At 45.5% G+C, this 19,138-nt stretch overlaps 1 pseudogene; it reads left to right on the forward strand.

The window, feature by feature from the left end:
• Positions 1-6,292: 6,292 nt before the first annotated feature.
• LOC123990644 lies at positions 6,293-16,892 on the forward strand (annotated as a pseudogene).
• The last annotated feature ends 2,246 nt before the right edge of the window (positions 16,893-19,138 follow it).

The raw sequence follows: 19,138 nt of genomic DNA on the forward strand, positions 1-19,138 counted from the left end.
TGGTGCTGATCCCCTCCTTCCCCACTCGGTGGCCCAAGAAGGACACCTCTCTCCTCATGAAGTGGCACTTCTCGGGGTGGAGCTTCAGACCTGCGGCAGGCACCCTCTCCAGCACACGCCGTAGCTCCCACCAAGGCTGATTGGAAGGAGCTGCCATGGGCCAGGATGTCATCGAGGTATACCAGACACTGCTGTCGGGGGATGCCATCCAGCACCCTGTCCATCAAACGCTCAAAAGTAGCTGGAGCGTTGCACAGGCCAAAGCACAGGACCTTGAACTGCCAGTGTCCTCTGTTAGTGGAGAATGCAGTTTTGGCTCTGGCCTCTGGGGAGAGGGGCACCTGCCAGTAGCCACTGCGGAGGTCTAGTGAGGAGAACCAGGAGGACCCCCTAACCAGGTCCAGCGACTCATCGATACGTGGTATGGGGTATGAGTCCTTCCTGGTTACCTCATTCAGCCGCCTGTAGTCCGCACAGAACCTCAGCTTGCCCCCCTTCTTCGGAACCATGACGACTGGCACCGCCCAGGGGCTGTCTGAGGGCTCAATGAAGTCTGCCCGCTGCATCTCCAACACAGCCTTGTCTGCCGCCTCCTGGCGTGCCAGCGGGATACGGCGGGGACGCATCTTGATGGGTCGAGCATCAACTGTGTCGATCTCATGCTGCACCAGATGAATCTGATCCATCTCTTCCTCACTCAACGCAAAGCTGCCTCTGAATTCAAACAGCAACTGCCACAACCGTTCCTGCTGCTCGGGGTCAAGACCAACACAGTTCCTCCCCCATATCTCCCTCACTGCAGACAGTGTCCTCTCCTCTCCCATCTGGGGTAGCTGGGCTGGGGAGGTGCGGCCCGGGCTCACAGAGGTCTGTGTCATGGAGGTAGCTGGGGGAATGTAACACACCGCCGTAGGTGATAGGGGGACTGGGGAAAAGTCACCCACAGCTGTGGGGGAGGGGGCGCAGCCATGAGTCTCTGCTGCTTTAACTGTTGGAGTAAAGGGTTTGTTGGGTTGAGTGAATGTGACATTAGGGGGGGCCATGGTGACTTCCGTCCCTCCCTGGAAGCTCAGTGTGCCCCTATTTAGGTCTAACTGGCAGCCTGTGCTCCTAAGAAAGTCCAACCCCAGGATACAAGGGTCCTGCACAGCCGCCACCCACACAGGATGACGCACAGTCCTGCCCCCTACTGTCAGAGTCATTATTCCCTTCCCTTTCATGGGTGCCAGCTCACCTGTGACTGTGCGGAGCTGCACAGTTGTAGGCTCACACTGAGTCCAACCTGGCACAATATCTGGCCTCACCAGGGTTACTGTGGACCCAGTGTCCACCAGGGCAGAGCAGGGCACCCCCTCCACAGTGACAGGGACATGACAAAAGTCCCCAACACAGGTCCGGCCCACCACAACAACAGGCTCCATCCGCTTGCCCTCGTCTGCTTCTGGGGGAAGTGGAGCCTTGCTTCCCCGTCTGTGCCGGTGGGCTCCTCCTGAAGATGATGGTGGTTGGGATAGAAAGCCAGGGGTCCGCACTACCCGGTCTATGCGGACCCCGATCCGTTTCCCTGAGCTCTGGGGGACATGGGGCAATATCGGCGCAGATGGCCTGGCTGGCCACAACCCCAGCAGACCCTGGGACCAGGGCTTGTGTTTCGTGCCGCCTGTAGCGACACAGCCTGAATGAGTTTTGTCATTTCGGCCACCCAAGCAGGCTTTTCCGGCTCCTGGCTGCTCTGCCCCCCAGCTTGCACAGAGGGTGTGTCTCCCTGCACCCCCACCAAAGCCCCAGCTGAAGCCCCAGCCCACACCAGCTCCCTCTCCAAAGCCATCTCCAAGGCTGTCTGCAATGACTCAGGATGAGCCAGCTGGGTCTGTATGCGCAGCTCTGTAGGAGAGAGCGCCTGTATGAACTGGTCCCGTGCTAGCTCGCTCTGCACGGAGGGGGGCATGTGAGCATATGCCCGCCGAGAGAGGCTCTCAATGTCATTAGCTAGCACCCGTAGAAGCTCTCCAGGCTGCCTGCGTCTACATTTACATTTACATTTAAGTAATTTAGCAGACGCTCTTATCCAGAGTGACTTACAAATTGGTGCATTCACCTTATGACATCCAGTGGAACAGTCACTTTACAAGTGCATCTAAATCTTAAAGGGGGGGGGTGAGAGGGATTACTTATCCTATCCTAGGTATTCCTTAAAGAGGTGGGGTTTCAGGTGTCTCCGGAAGGTGGTGATTGACTCCGCTGTCCTGGCGTCGTGAGGGAGTTTGTTCCACCATTGGGGGCCAGAGCAGCGAACAGTTTTGACTAGGCTGAGCGGGAGCTGTACTTCCTCAGTGGTAGGGAGGCGAGCAGGCCAGAGGTGGATGAACGCAGTGCCATTGTTTGGGTGTAGGGCCTGATCAGAGCCTGGAGGTACTGAGGTGCCGTTCCCCTCACAGCTCCGTAGGCAAGCACCATGGTCTTGTAGCGGATGCGAGCTTCAACTGGAAGCCAGTGGAGAGAACGGAGGAGCGGGGTGACGTGAGAGAACTTGGGAAGGTTGAACACCGGACGGGCTGCGGCGTTCTGGATGAGTTGAAGGGGTTTAATGGCACAGGCAGGGAGCCCAGCCAACAGCGAGTTGTAGTAATCCAGACGGGAGATGACAAGTGCCTGGATTAGGACCTGCGCCGCTTCCTGTGTGAGGCAGGGTCATACTCTGCGGATGTTGTAGAGCATGAACCTACAGGAACGGGCCACCGCCTTGATGTTGGTTGAGAACGACAGGGTGTTGTCCAGGTTCACGCCAAGGTTCTTAGCGCTTTGGGAGGAGGACACAATGGAGTTGTCAACCGTGATGGCGAGATCATGGAACGGGCAGTCCTTCCCCGGGAGGAAGAGCAGCTCCGTCTTGCCGAGGTTCAGCTTGAGGTGGTGATCCGTCATCCACACTGATATGTCTGCCAGACATGCAGAGATGCGATTCGCCACCTGGTCATCAGAAGGGGGAAAGTCTATTACTCAGTTCGGGGGGCAGTAGCCCGGGCTGTACACACTGTCCATAGCGCCTCCTCAGTGCTCCCACTAAAGCACCATAATCATGCCTGTCCTCGGGGCTAATCAATATCAAACAGGCCAGAGCTTCATCCGTGAGGCATAAAGCCAACTGCAGTGCCCTTTCTTCATCCGACCACCCCCTAAAATGAGCTAACAGTTCAAACTGAGCATGAAAAGCTTCCCAATCCGTCTTACCGGAATACTTCGGGGTCTTAACAGATACGGACGCAGCCGGGAACTGGGCGCCGCCATGTTTGTTTACATCCTGAGCCCCAGATTCCTCGTCACGCCGCGTCGACGTCGCCACTTCGGTCCGCCCACCAGAATCCGCGCGAAATACAGTCGACGAAGCACTCATGCCCGCTTCAGCCGCCATCGCTCTCACGTCCTCCCACAAGCGACCTCTGCGCTCCGACGCCCTGGCGATCTCCTCAGACAGAACCCCCGACGTTCATTCACACGCACCTCCTTGGCCATAATCGTCCCCTACCTCCACATTCACTTTCGGATTCCCTCGAAGCATTTTCAATCCCCGTTCTCACCTACGGTAGCTAGCCACATAAGTCAGCTAGCTAGCTGGCTAACTTGTATCAACGTTTTTACTTCTGACACCAATGTAATGACCTGACTAGATCATAAATTAACAATTGTCCAGACAGAGGCTTGAGTTTGCGAATTGACGGTTTATTAAACCAACTTTACACAGGCTACTGTTTGGGCCGTAGCACACGCCAAATAGATGACAGATAACCCACAAGCCAATCGTGACCTTCTCTTGTGAAGCCCAGACGTAAGAGAGAGAGAACAAAGGCTGAACCTGGTCTTAACTTCCAATGCTCCACCCCCCTGCCCAACCCCCCTCCACGCCACTCCGCCAACCACCAGGATGCCCGGCATCAGAACATTCCAGGCATTCCCGTGATTGGCAGATAGCAGGTTGATTGACATGTCGGACCCCGCGAACACCGGGTACTGGTCAGTACAACACAACCACCTCCTAGCCTAACACATAACACACAGCTGTCTGTGCGGGTCGCTACAATATTGATAGGTTTTTCTCACGGTCAGGAACACTGCTCTTGGCAGTTGCACCTCTGGATGTAAACTATTCATCAGTGGTGTAAAGTACTTTAGTAAAAATAGTACTACTTACGTAGTTTTTTTGGGTATCTGTACTTTACTATATTTTTTTACAACTTTTACTTCTACATCCCTAAAGAAAATAATGTACTTTTTACTCCATACATTTTCCCTGACACCCTCGTTACATTTTGAATGATTAAGAGGACAGGATAATGGTCCAATTCACGCACTTAACAAGAACGTCCCTGGTCATCTGTTCTGCCTCTGATCTGGCTGATTCACTAAATACGTGTGCCATTTTTGTATGTAGTTCTGTCCTTGTCTATTCATGTTATGTATCATGTCAAGTTTCATGTTTTATGTGGACTCCAGGAAGTGTAGTTTCTACTTCCGCGACAGCATAATTTTTCTTTGTATTATTACGACACACATGTTGGTTCTATTGTTCCTGCGAGGCAGGTGGCATTTTGTTTTTATATGCGCTGCGAAAACGTTTTAAACATTGTTACAACTTTTGGTGTTAAAGGCGCTACATGGTCAATTTGATGTCTGCATTGGCCATGCAGGATTAATGGTGATATGGCCTCTGCAGAAGTTAAGGCATTCATACTTCTTGCGCTTCGCGGAGCAGCGCAGAGCTGTTGTGAAGGAAGTGAGTTTCTGTTTATAGAGGACCTCCCGCACTCGCCTATCAACCAATTTTTTTAAATGCAGAGGAGCTGAAGGGGGCCCTCAGCATTGTTACACATTTTGAGAGACGCATGGCTATGCGTTACGGAGCTCAATTTGGCCTCTGCGTGCCTCTGGAGGCTTCGCAATTGTCACACAATCCATATGGCGCCTCTGAACATATTTTCGGATCCAGCATAAACGGTCTCTTATAGAGTTTACACATCCAATAAACTGCACCACACCACTAGTGATTCAGGATTCATCTCTATAGACATCCAGCTAATTACTGGCTAAACAAAATGACAAGACACTCTGAAATGTTGGAGTCCGTTTCCGGATGCTTGACACAGGAGCTCAGCCAAGATGGCAAGATGTAAAAAGGCTGCACCGTTTTCTCACCCAAGTCTCCTCATTGCCCCACAGCGAAATTATCCTACAGTTAGGCTATTGTTTATATGTGTATTTCACACTACGTTGAGGTCAAAATCAGAGTATAATGCTTGTATGGATGTCAACCCCCAACACATATTAATGTCATCGTCATTAATCAACTGCATTACAGTTAACTACTTTGACTACCAGCACCTGCTTCTGTATGCTAGCTATGCTACCCGTTTATATGAATAGAGCCAACTTCTAAATGTTATGCAGTGAAAGCAGTCAAATGTATCCAAATCCTATTTTAGTGACCACATTGTGGGCCTGTTACAATACATCAATCATGACAGATTTGACAAATATCTGCTTTGTTAGATCAGATTAGTTGAATGTGCGCCAATCCAGCGTTCTTCAATGCCATGGTCTGCATTCCAATGACCTTTTTACCACATCTATCCCCATAACCTCCCAGATATCTTTCCAGGAGTTCAAACTCATTATCATGTCTTTGAAATCCCTACACAAGGTATAAAGATGTTTTTAATGTGAATCTGTTCGTCAGGGTTCTCCATGTTTGTTGTGAAGGAAGGGAATTTGTGTTTATACAGGATATACCTCCCCCACCTACTGAACACTAATCATGTCAATGCAGATCTATGCAGAGACCTCCTCATTGTTAAAACATGTGGGAGGCGTATGGCATCGCCACCACAAGCCTCTGGAGGCTCCGCAATTGCTTCACAAACTCCATCTGGAGCCTCTGATCCACATTGCCAGATCAAGCATAAATGGGCTTTTATGGTTGACACAGGGTGGCTCTAGCCTTGTGGGCGCCCTAAGTGAGATTTGGCTGGGGAGGATTTCGAACTTGTACCTTGTGTATTAATATCTAACGCTCAACTTCTAGCTGCAAGGGGCCCTAAGCGACTGCTTATGCCTGGAGCCAGCCGTGGGTTGACATGCCTAGATGTTAATCATGTAAATTGAAAATGGTTCATTGGGTGCTTTTAGCAAATCGGTCACTGATTATTCAAGTTCCTTTGGCCTTTCAAGTGTTGAATCCTTTGAAATAGTATGCTTTATAGTCCCTATGGGTTTTATGCCATCCATATTTCATAATATCATGGTTCCCTTCCTTCCTTCCGCAGTGAGTTGTAATGAGGAATCAAAGCTGATTGGGGACCTGTTCAGAGGCTACAACAAGAGTATTTGTCCAGCAGTGCACCCCACAGACTAGGTGGAGGTGCAGGTCAAGCTGATTCTCACCAACATCATCTCCCTGGTGAGAGACAGACCACACCTGCTGCATCATAACAATACAACACACATACATTAGATGCCAGTACAAAAATGTATGCACTGTAAGTCACTCTGGATAAGAGCTTCTGCTAAATGACTCAAATGTAAAACCAAACATATTACCCACATCACACTGCTGCACCCCAACAACACAATACACATTCTGTATGGATGACATATACTGTTGGGGTGGCAGGGTAGCCTAGTGGTAAGAGCGTTGGACTAGTAACCGGAAGGTTGCAAGTTCAAATCCCAGAGCTGACAAGGTGCAAATCTGTCGTTCTGCGCCTGAACAGGCAGTTAACCCACTGTTCCTAGGGCGTCGTTGAAAATAATCATTTCTTCTTAACGTGCCTAGTTAAATAAAGGTTAAAAAACCTGTTCTGTACTTCCACCGTGCAGGGTGCACTACAGTACTATCACATGTCAAACTGAAATAGACAAATGTCTTCATCAGACAATCATATTATCTCCTCTGAAAGGGAAGAGACTCTCACAACTAATGTCTGGATTGTGAGTGTTTCTCTCACCAATCTTATCAATTCATTTATCATTTGTTTCTTGCACACTTTGACTAGATTCTGTTTTTTCCTTTCTCCTACTTTGAGTTTTTTCCATCTCAATGCTCTCTTCTCCCTCACTCGTCTGTTTTCTCCTCTGTTCCTCCCCCTCTCTTGTCTCTCCTCCCACAGCAATGGAATGATATTCGCCTAGCCTGGAACACCTCTGTGTATTTTGGCATTGAAGTTATCCATGTGCCTTACAACACAGTATGGCTCCCTGAGATCGTCCTTGAGAACAAGTGAGCCAGTAGAGGGCTTTCATATTTTTCCTCATTCTGATTTCCCCCCCTTTTCTGGCTCTGTTTTGCTTGAACTCTCCTCATCGCACACTACCCTTTCACCTCCTTTCTTCCCCTCCTCTCTTCCCCCTCTGCAGCATTGATGGCAAGTTTGATGTGGCCTACTATGCCAATGTGTTGATCTATTCCAGTAGCTACATGTACTGGCTGCCTCCAGCGATCTACCGCAGCACGTATAGAGATCATCTACTTCCCCTTTGACTACCAGAACTGCACCTTAATCTTCAGGTCCCAGAGATACAGTGCAAATGAGTTTGAAATCATACTGGCTGTTGACGGAGAGACCAACAAGCCTATTGAGTGGGTGGACATTGATCCTGAGGCCTTCACTGGCAATACACACTAATGTTGCAACATCTTGTTTTTATGATTTTCCAAATCAAATCGTATTTGTCACATGCGCCGAATACAACGGGTGTAGACCTTACCGTGAAATGCTTACTTACAAGCCCTTAATTAACCAACAATGCAGTTATGAAAATATTTACTAAATAAAGTACATAAAAAAAGTATGTTTGTGGTGGTAGATAGGATAGTCTTGAACTGTTTATTTTTCAGTGATTGCATGTTGGCCAATAGAACGGATGGTATAGGCGTGTTACCCACTCACCGATGAATTCTCACAAGGCACCCTGATCTGCGCCCCATGTATCTCCTTATTTTCTTCATGCGAATGACTAGGATTTGGGCCTTTATATATCCTTCACGTCAGATTATATAGCATTATATCCTTCACGTCAGACTCATTAAAGAAAAAGCTTTGTCTAGTTCGAGGTGAGTAATCGCTGTTCTGATATCCAGAAGCTCTTTTCGGTCATAAGAGACGGTAGCATCAACAAATAAGTTACAAACAATGCAGAAAAACACACAAAATAGCACAATTGGTTAGGAGCCTGTAAAACGGCAGGCATCTCCTCGGGCACCATTCTTTAAATAAATTATATTTCAAAATCTACCTCCCCCTAATAGATTCCCACCACTACTCAGGTCCTGCATGTGTGACACAGATACTGAATATACAACTTTGTAGTTTCTCAAAAGCAATATGTATGACTCCAACACCATAAAGTTTGCTGAGGACATGACGGTGGTAGGGCTGATCGGGGACGAGGCTGCCTATAGGGAGAATGTCAGAGACCTGGCAGTGTGGTGCCAGGACAACAACCTCTTCCTCAATGTCAGCAAGACAAAGGAGCTGATTGTGGAATACAGGAAAGGAGGTGCGAACACGCCCCCACCCACATTGGGGCTGTAGAGGAGCAGGTTGAAAGCTTCAAGTTCCTCGGTGTCCACATCACTAAGGAATTATCATGGTCCACTCACCAACACAGTCGTGAAGAGGGCATGACAATGCCTCTTCCCCCTCAGGAGGCTGAAAAGATTTGGCATGGGCCCTCAGATCCTCAGTTCTACAGCTACACCATTGAATGGCTGCATCACCGCTTGGTATGGTAACTGCTTGGCATCTGATCTCAAGGCACTACAGAAGTTAGTGCATATGGCCCAGTATATCACTGGGGCCAAGCACCCTGCCATCCAGGACCTCTATACCAGGCGGTGTCAGAGGAAGGCCAAAAATTGTCAAAGACTCCTTCCAACCAAGCCACAGACTGTTCTCTCTTCTTCCGCATGGCAAGCGGTACCAGTGCACCAAGTCTGGAACCAACAGAATCTAAACAGCTTCTAACCCCAAGCCATTAGACTGCTAATCAGATGGCTACCCTGACTGTTGCACTAACTCTCTTGCAGTGACTACACACACATACTGGACTCTACCCACACACTAACCCATACTTACGCTGACATCCCAACACACACACACACACACACACACACACGGCTACTGACGCAACACACATTCACACTCCCCAAGTACGCTGCTGCTACCATTTATTTATCCTGTTGCCGAGTCACTTAACCTATATGTACATAGCTACCTCAATTACCCCGTACCCCTGCACACTGACTCGGTACTGGTACTCTTTGTGTAGAGCCATGTTATATTTACTCTTTATTGTTATTCACTGTGTATTTATTCCTCATGTCACTTTATATTTGACTTTCTTTTTCTAATCTGAAGTACATGGTTGGAAAAGGACCTGTAAATTAGCATTTCCACCCAGCCATCGTAAATCTGAGGATTCTCTCTTCACACAGACACACGAGAGTCCTAAGAACCCTATTCTGTTGCCTCTAGAAAAAAGACTATGTTTTTTAATATAGGAATACATTCTAATGTAAAAGTAATGTGATTAACTTAATGTTGTAATTCTACGACATCGTCTAAACCTGTTGACGAAGCATGTGACATAACATTTGATTTGATTAACTGTAAACAATTGACAACCCATCAACAGGTCAAATCCTAATGAAATGGCTTCTATTGATCCCAGTGTGTCTGTTTCCACCCTGTTAGAGAACGGTGAGTGGGCCATAGAGCACAGCCCAGCCAGGAAGCTGATCAACTCACGCTACACTCCTGATGACCTGGAGTACCAGGAGATCTCCTTCAACCTGGTCATCCAGAGATAACCTCTATTCTACATCATCAACATCATCCTGCCCTGCTCACTCATCTCCTCCCTGGTCGTCCTGGCCTACCTCCTACCTGCACAGGGTAGGTTGCAACACTGCTGCTGATTGGTCAGTGGTGTAACTTAAGGATACAGGATGATGATACAGTATGCCATCAACAACTGATGTTAGCAGTTGTTCTGTTAGTGTTACAAGTGTTTTTTTCCAATATTGACTATTAAATCAAATGATTTATATTTAAAGCAGCTATCAGCAGTTGAAACAGTAAAGCGTCCTCCCTGCCCCCTTTTCAGTAAAAAGCTGAAACAGAGCTATGGATGCAAGGACTGACCATCCATGGTATCAGAATTATAGTTAATGTTCTGAGGTTATGTAGTGTTTACATTTACTTTGTTTACAAACATTGAAGTAAAACAAGTTTATATTTTGGATTCTGATGGGATACGAATGCTTATGAGGCATCAATAAGTTATTCAAGAATCAATGGGTACATATCATTAATTTATGAGTCCACAAATGGATGTAGCAACTGCAGATTACCCCTTTATGCTCTAACATAGATTTCATGGTTCTGAGTTTCAAACTAGTGAATGCACTGTGTATTGTCGGATTAAAGTTGGATTCTGTTTGCTAGATTACGAATTGACCACAAGAAACCCAAACGGATAATGTGACTAAAACAACTTCAAACCTTGCTTAGGCTACATTTGTTTACGATGACATCACTTTATTATGCTTGGGAATAAATAGGCCTATTTGGGATCAGATTTCCAAAATGTTTACCTTTTGGAGCTGGAGCTGTCCAACAAAAGTTTATTTTGCTCAGAACACTTGGTGGGCCAAATAAAACCATCTGTATATTATGTCTGATTATGGGAAAAGCACTGCACTCCCGTCTGTACCCATCTGATTCTCTGTTGTCCTCTTCATAGATTGGGGACAGAAGTTGACTGTGTCCATCTCTGTCCTGCTGGCTCAGACTGTCTTCCTATTTCTTATTGCACAGAAGGACCCTGAGACATCTCTCAATGTCCCACTCATTAGCAAGTGAGTTCGAATGTACCTGGGTGTGTTTGTATGAGGATTCAGTGTGAGAGACGCCATATAATAGTCACTGCGTTCCTTTCTCAGCTTCAAATTCATGCCCTTCATTAATGGGATTCTTCAGTCTCTTTCTTACTGCCTTCCTCCATACATTTATGTAACTCCATAAGAGAGCCAAATCCCCTCCACATCAACATCGGTCTGTTCTTCTCTTCCAGGTACCTGATCTTTGTCATGTCTGTGACCACACTCATCGCCACCAACCAAATCGTGGTGGGTACATCTCCCTCCGCAGTCCCAATACCCACACCATGTCCCACACACCATGTCCCACACAGCACGTATGTATACATTGAAACGCAAAATGATTTGTTTAACCACAAATGGGTGCTAAGTGGCATAACAAAATCCAGGTCCAGTACTTGTGTGGGTTTGAAAGTCAAATACTTTATTGCATAGGCCAAGTCATGATTAAAATACAGTGCATTCTGAAAGTATTCAGACCCCGTAACTTTTTCCACATTATACATTTATGGATTTTCTCCACAATGACAAAGCAAAACAGGTTATTAGATTTCTTTGCCAATTTATTAAAAATAAAAACAAATACCTGATTTACATAAGTATTCAGACCCGAAATTGAGCTCAGGTGCATCCTGTTTCCATTGACAATTTGGAAAGGCATACACCTTTCTATATAAGATCCTTATAGCTCCAAGACAGGATTGTGTCGAGGCACAGACCTGGGGAAGGGTACCAAAAAATGGCTGCAGCATTGAAGAACACAGTGGCCTCCATCATTCTTAAATGGAAGAAGTTTGAAACCACCAAGACTTTTCCTACAGCTGGACACCTGGCCAAACTGAGCAACCCGGGGAGAAGGGCCAGGGAGGTGACCGAGAACCCAATGGTCACTCTGACAGAGCTCTGTGGCAATGGGAGAACCTTTCAGAAGGGCAACCATCTCTGCAGCACTCCACCAATCAGGCCTTTATGGTAGAGTGGCCAGACGGACGCCACTCGTCAGTAAAAGGCACCTAAAGGACTCTCAGAACATGAGAAACAAGATTCTCTGGTCTGATGAAACCAAGATTGAACTCTTAGGCCTGAATGCCAAGCATCACATCTGGAGGAAACCTGACACCATTCCTACGGTGAAGCGTGATAGTGGTAGCATCATGCTGTGAGGATGCTATTCAGTGGCAGGGACTGAGAGACCAGTCAGGATCGAGGGAAAGATGAACAGAGCAAAGTACAGAGATCCTTAATGAAAACCTGCTCTAGAGCGCTCAGGACCTGACTGGGGTGAAGGTTCACCTTCCAACAGGACAACGACCCTAAGCACACAGTCAAGGCAACGCAGGAGTGGCTTTGGGACAAGTCTCTGAATGTCCTTGATTGGCCCAGCCAGAGCCGACTTGAACCCGATCGAACATCTCTAGAGAGCTGTGCAGCGACGCTCCCCATCCAACCTGACCAAGCTTTTGAGGTTCTGCAGAGAAGAATTGGAGAACCTACCCAAATAAAGGTGTACCAAGCTTGTAGTGTCAACCTACAAGAATCAAGGTTGTAATGGCTGCCAAAGGGGCTTCAAAGTACTAAAGGGTCTGAATACTTATGTAAATGTGACATTTCAGATTTTGTCTAAAAATCTGTTTTTGCTTTGTCATTATGGGGTAGTGTGTGTGTAGATTGAGGGGAAAAAATAATGTTATCCATTTTAGAATAAGGGTGTAACTTAACAAAATGTGGAAAAAGTCAAGGAGTCGGAATACTTTCTGAATGCACTGTATACCAATGCATATCGGCTAACAGTTGTTTGTTCACCCGTACCCAATTGCTAATAACCACCCGCAAACGCCGACTATGTGATAAAGTGAAAATCTTTCATCCGCAACCAACCCTAACCCCAAATATAGAAAATGCTCTGTCCAGTCAGATGGCAGAATCATTTTTTGACAGGCCGTTTTAGATTGGCATATGTTTCTGATAATAAGTTTCTACATTTTGGTAGGCTATTTGTTAATCCACTTGTGTATTATTAGATACAGGTGGCTTCTCTTCTGTACTTTGACCTAGAAGAGTAAATATACCCCATGCTCACCAGAATAAGTTGATAGAATGAATGCTTCAAATCAGTTAACATGGCAAAGCTCTCATCTCTGCTTCTCTCATGTGGCAAAGAAATGTATTATTAGGGGCCAGGGAGAAGATGCAATAAAACAAATCTGTTTAAGGAAATGAAAAGCTGTTAAAACGACCCAACATGGTTGAAATACTATCAGCTTTTATGATTCTTATAAAGATAGCACCTTTACAGACTGTTCTGGTCCTTCTATTAATTTTCAACTCCATTTCACAGCTTTTCTCTGACTGAATTAAACTCAGATATTGTCCCTTTTGCCTCAGTGCTTCAATGTTCAACTTTTTAAGCCTAAATTCCCAAAAGCATTTGACAATTGCTGTATTATTAGCACGCTACAGTTGGGCCCTAAAGCTTCAGGGAAATACTAACGTCAGATAGAACAACCTTAGTGTCGCCTATAGATATGAATTGCACAAGAATTATACATTTTTTTGAATGCCTTGTTTTTTTCTTTATTCAATACTATAACGAACCGATACGACAATAAGATCCTACTTTGTCAGAATGAATTTTACTTTTTTGTTTTAATCCACCTTTCCTCTCCCCTGTTTAGCCCCTCCTGGAGCTTGTTCCTCAATTCCTGGGCATGGCCCCTCTGGTGGATAATGCAGAGGCGGGAGTGAGGGAGCGACGGCGTAGCTCGTTCTTCGGCCTGATGCAGAGAGCGGAGGAGTATGTGCTGAAACAACCACGCAGCGAGATGGTGATTGACAAACAGAGAGGCATGGCCTCACACGATCATTTGGTAAGATTAGAGATACCGGTAGGGAGGGGAGGAAGGATAGCCCATGGGGGGGGGGGGGGGGGGGTATACAACATTTGTTTTGGTGTTATGGAACCCAGAAGCAGTTGTGCCAAACAACATTTGACACAGGTACGTGCACAGATGGGGCTCTACCTGTACTGAGCACATGCCCCTTTGCCCTTCCAGTCTCCAAAGTGCCCTTTTCAGTGGTGTTATAATGTTTATTTTTTTAAATGTTAAAGTTCTGTCGTGGTTGTTCCGAACCTACTGTCAGCAAGTCCTCATTAAATGATCATCTATGCTTCAGAACCAACAAGTTGCGCATCTTAATTGTTGCCCAATGACTTCATCAACGTTGGAGCATAAAGCAGGGCATGTTAGTGGTGCACGCGTCAGCTGTTTGTTCACCCGGCCGCAATTGCTAATAACACATCTGCAACTATCCAACTATGTGTAATAAAGTGGAAATCTAAGAACCGACCCTAACCCGCAAATATAGAAAATGCATGGTAGGCTAGAGATGGCAGAATATTTTTGGGGGGGAGATCTTTTTTCCTGATTTTTAGAGATGTTTCTGCTTCTAATTTCCAACATTATGGAAGGCTATTTGTTAGTCAACTTGTCTATCATCAGATACAGGTGGCTTCATTATGTCATTATTAGTCTGTCATTATGTTGTCCGTAGAGTAAATAAACCCTTGCCAGAATGTTATAAATCGATAGAATGAATGCTTCAATCTATTGGACTTTGGTAAAGTTCTCTCTGTCATCTCTGCAAAGAAGTTAAGAGATCTGGGAGAAAATGCAATAACTCAAAAATCAGGAAAGATTTTCTGTGCAACATTTTTCCAAATGACATCAGTTTACCCGGTTGTAAGGGAAGCTGTGAAAACGACCCAACATTTGTCTGATAAGATTTCATTTCGGCTTGGATGCATATATTGTGATTGAAATAATATCAGCTTTTATGATGCTGATAAAGATAGGTACTGTTTATAGGTGCTAACTGTGCATTCGCATTCTCTAAAGATTAAAAAAGATTTAGTTTCTATTTAACCCTTCTGAACAGTAGGCTTCAGTTCCCTCAACATTAACCTTTTCTGCCCGTTCCCAAATGCATTTGGCGATTGGCGTGTTGGCTATTTGGCGCGTGTACAGGTAGGCCTTAAAGTTTAGGCTAATGCACGAATGCAGATAGCCTAAAATAATGAAAGAAAAACCTCAATCTAGTTTAAGATGTATACATTGCACAAGAATTATACATTTATGGATTTAAGGTATTGTTTTTATTCAACCCGCCCGCCACCAACCCGCCCTTCATACACACAATATTTCATGACCCTCAACCCGCCCTTCATACACACAATATTTCATGACCCTCAACCCGCCCGCCCTGCGGATATAACCACGGGGCCTGCGGTTTGAGTCAACCCGAACAATTGTCTACCTGGCGTTTTGATTGATCATTTTCATATTTCAGATAGGCCTAGTGTGGGTGGCCACTGGCTATATGTCTAAAGATAAGCAGCTGTAACATCGCACTGCCATCAATATTATGGGACAAAGATAGAGGACTGGCCACCCCACATATGCTCTCTCTAATTCTCTCTTTCTTTCTCTCTCTCGGAGGACCTGAGCCCTAGGACCGTGCCCCAGGACTACCTGACATGATGGCTCCTTGCTGTCCCCAGTCCATCTGACTGTGCTGCTGCTCCAGTTTCAACTGTTCTGCCTTATTATTATTTGACCATGCTGGTCATTTATGAACATTTGAACATCTTGGTCATGTTCTGTTATAATCTCTACCCGGCACAGCCAGAAGAGGACTGGCCACCCCACATAGCCCGGTTCCTCTCTAGGTTTCTTCCTAGGTTTTGGCCTTTCTAGGGAGTTTTTCCTAGCCACCGTGCTTTTACACCTGCATTGTTTGCTGTTTGGGGTTTTAGGCTGGGTTTCTGTACAGCACTTTGAGATATCAGCTGATGTACGAAGGGCTATATAAATAAATTTGATTTGATTTGATTTGAGATATAACATATTCTGGCAAAATTCTTATGACATTTGTGAGGAAGAACTGGGCTATCCGGCTGGCAATAAGTGCTTTGCAGGCAGGCATGATAGTGGCCACAAATAGAGTTGGGTTGGATATAGTAATGGTAGGCTACAATCTTCTATTTTGACTGGTATAGTGTTGGTCGTTGTTAATAAGTGCAGAATTTGAGTTCAAAATAGTTTAGCAAAATATTTTACTAATCAGATTGTTCTGCTTTCCCTTGTAATAATTGCTCAACGAGTCTGACCGCGGCTACGAGAACCATTTTTTTTTTGGTGCCTTTTTTGGGGGTGCCCCCCTCCCAAAAGGTCGGACAGCCCTGCTTTGAGATGTAGTTAGTTATGTATATTATCCAGCAAGCTACTTTTTTGAATAGATGTCTGGGTTAATTTGAATTGATTTTAAAAAGCATTTGGTTGTATTTGTTCTTGTAAATAAGTATCACAATCAATAGGAAAAGGAGAGAGGATAAAGATTAGCACTGTGGTCCATCACCAGCATATGTGTAGGTGACTGTATGTCTCTGTTACCCTCTAGTGGATGGCATTATGAACACCACAGCCAGCCTGTACAAGAGCCTCGCCCAAGCTGCTCCTGAGATCAAGGAATATGTGGATGCCTGTAACTTTATCGCTGAGAGCACAAAGCAAGCAAATGACATTGGGTCAGTAAGTATTACTTTTATTCTGGGGATGTAGGTCAGGTTTTGGGTCAGTTTCATTTCAATTCATTCTGTTCAGGCCCATATTCACAAAGCGTGCTGATCTAAGGATCATGCTCTTTTTGATAAAATTAATTATTACACTCAAGTGAGACACTTTGAATACAGGCCCATGATGAGCTGAGGGTTAAGAAATCCTGATAGAACCGTGTGGGTCATTGTCTCCCCACTTCTGGGAAGATTATTGACAAGGTGTGTTTCTGGGTGGCCATGGCCCTCTTCTCCATCGGAACTGTCGCCATATTCTTCATGGGACATTTTAACTCAGTCCCAGAGTTTCCATTTCCTGGGGAAAACAAACTATACATTTACATTTAAGTCATTTAGCAGACACTCTTATCCAGAGCGACTTACAAATTGGTGCATTCACCTTATGACATCCAGTGGAACAGTCACTTTACAATAGTGCATCTAAATCTTAAAGGGGGGGGTGAGAGGGATTACTTATCCTATCCTATCTATACCTCCCCAGTTAGGAGGACAAGGCAACGCCCCTTCTCTTAACTTGGTCACAGATTATATGAATCATCATCATTGTCTTCATATCATTGAGACTTAAGTTGTCTTGCTCATTTCTTCACTTACAGTGCATTTGGAAAGTATTCAGACCCCTTCACTTTTTCCATGTTTTGTTATATTACAGCCTTATTCTAAAATGTCTTATAGATCCCCCCCCCCCCCTCAATCTACACACAATACCCCATAATGACAAAGGAGAAACAGGTTTTTAGAAACTTGTATTTAACCTTTATTTAACTTTATTTAAAATATCACATTTCCATAAGTATTCATACCCTTTACTCATTACTTTGTTGAAGCACCTTTGGCAGCGATTACAGCCTGGAGTCTTGTTGGGTATGACCCTACAACCTTGGCACACCTGTATTTGGGGAGTTTCTCCCATTCTTCTCTGCAGATCCTTGAAAGCTCTGTCAGGTTGGATGGGGAGCGTTGCTGCAGAGCTATTTTCAGGTCTCTCCAAAGATGTTCGATCGGGTTCAAGTCCAGGCTCTGGCTGGGCCAATCAAGGACATTCGGAGACTTATCCCGAAGCCACTCCTGCGTTGCCTTGGCTGCATGCTTAGGGTCGTTGTCCTTTTAGAAGGTGGAACCTTCGCCCTCAGTCTGAGGTCCTGAGTGCTCTGGAGCAGGTTTTCATTAAGGATCTCTGTACTTTGCGCCATTCATCTTTCCCTCAATTCTGACTAGTCTCCCAGTCCCTGCCATTGAAAAACATCATCACAGCATGATGCTGCCACCACCATGCTTCAACGTAGGGATGGTGCCAGGTTTCTTCCAGACGTGATGCTTGGCATCCAGGCCAAAGAGTTATCTTGTTTTACACCAGACCAGAGAATCTTGTTTCTCATGGTCTGAGAGTCCTTTAGGTGCCCTTTGGCAAACTCCAAGCGGGCTGTCATGTGCCTTTCATTGAGGAGTGGCTTCTGTCTGGCCACTCTACCATAAAGGCCTGATTGGTAGAGTGCTGCAGAGAGTTGTTCTTCTGGAAGGGTCTCCAATCTCCACAGAGGAACTCTGGAGCTCTGTCAGTGACCATTGGGTTCTTGGTCACCTCCTTGGCGAAGGCCCTTCTCCTCTGATTGCTCAGTTTGGCCCGGCAGCCAGCTCTAGGAAGAGTCTTGGTGGTTCCAAACTTCTGGAGGCCACTGTGTTCTTGGGGACCTTCAATGCTGCTGAAATTTGTTGGTACCCTTCCCCAGATCTGTGCCTCGACACAATCCTGTCTCGGGGCTGTACGGATAATTCCTTTGACCTCATTGCTTGGTTTTTGCTCTGACATGCACTGTCTACTGTGGGACCTTATATAGACAGGTGTGTACCGTTCCAAATCATGTCCAATCAATTGATTTTACCACAGGCGGACTCCAATCAAGTTGTAGAATCATCAATGGAAGGATGCACCTGAACTCAATTTCAAGTCTCATAGCAAAGGGTCTGAATAGTTATATAAATAAGGCATTTCTGTTTTTTTATTTTTAAAAACCTGTTTTTCGCTTTGTCATTATGGGGAATTGTGTGTAGATAATGAAAAATATATCTATTTAATACATTTTAGAATACGGCTGTAATATTACAAAATGTGGAAAAGGTCAAGGGGTCTGAATACTTCCCGACTGTACTGCTTACTTATGAGTCTTTTTGGCAGTAGATGACTGAAAATGGCATCGTCTTGATATCATGTCCTCCTATTTGATAAATATTTCAAACTGTGTTTTGTGTTTTACCCTAACCATTTCTTGTTACACGTGTGTATTCTATTTTTTAGTAAACCATGTGACATGAACATGCCAAAATAAATAAACAGTTTGAGGCAAAGCAGTTGTGATTTAATTCAGTAAGTCTGCTGTGGGCTTTGCTTGGTTAGAACAAAACGAAGAAGCCAGATCTCGGTTTCAGCCCTCACACTGCCTTAGGATGAAGTGCAGGTCTCCTATACCCTATAGAATTCTTGTCTGTCTAGTATCTCACTGTATGGTGATGTATATGTGACACAGGAATTTACTGATGTCATGTTTTGTCTTATTTTGTCTTGTCATTTTGCT

Source organism: Oncorhynchus gorbuscha, linkage group LG02 (genome assembly GCF_021184085.1).
Source record: "Oncorhynchus gorbuscha isolate QuinsamMale2020 ecotype Even-year linkage group LG02, OgorEven_v1.0, whole genome shotgun sequence".
NCBI classification, from domain to species: domain Eukaryota; kingdom Metazoa; phylum Chordata; class Actinopteri; order Salmoniformes; family Salmonidae; genus Oncorhynchus; species Oncorhynchus gorbuscha.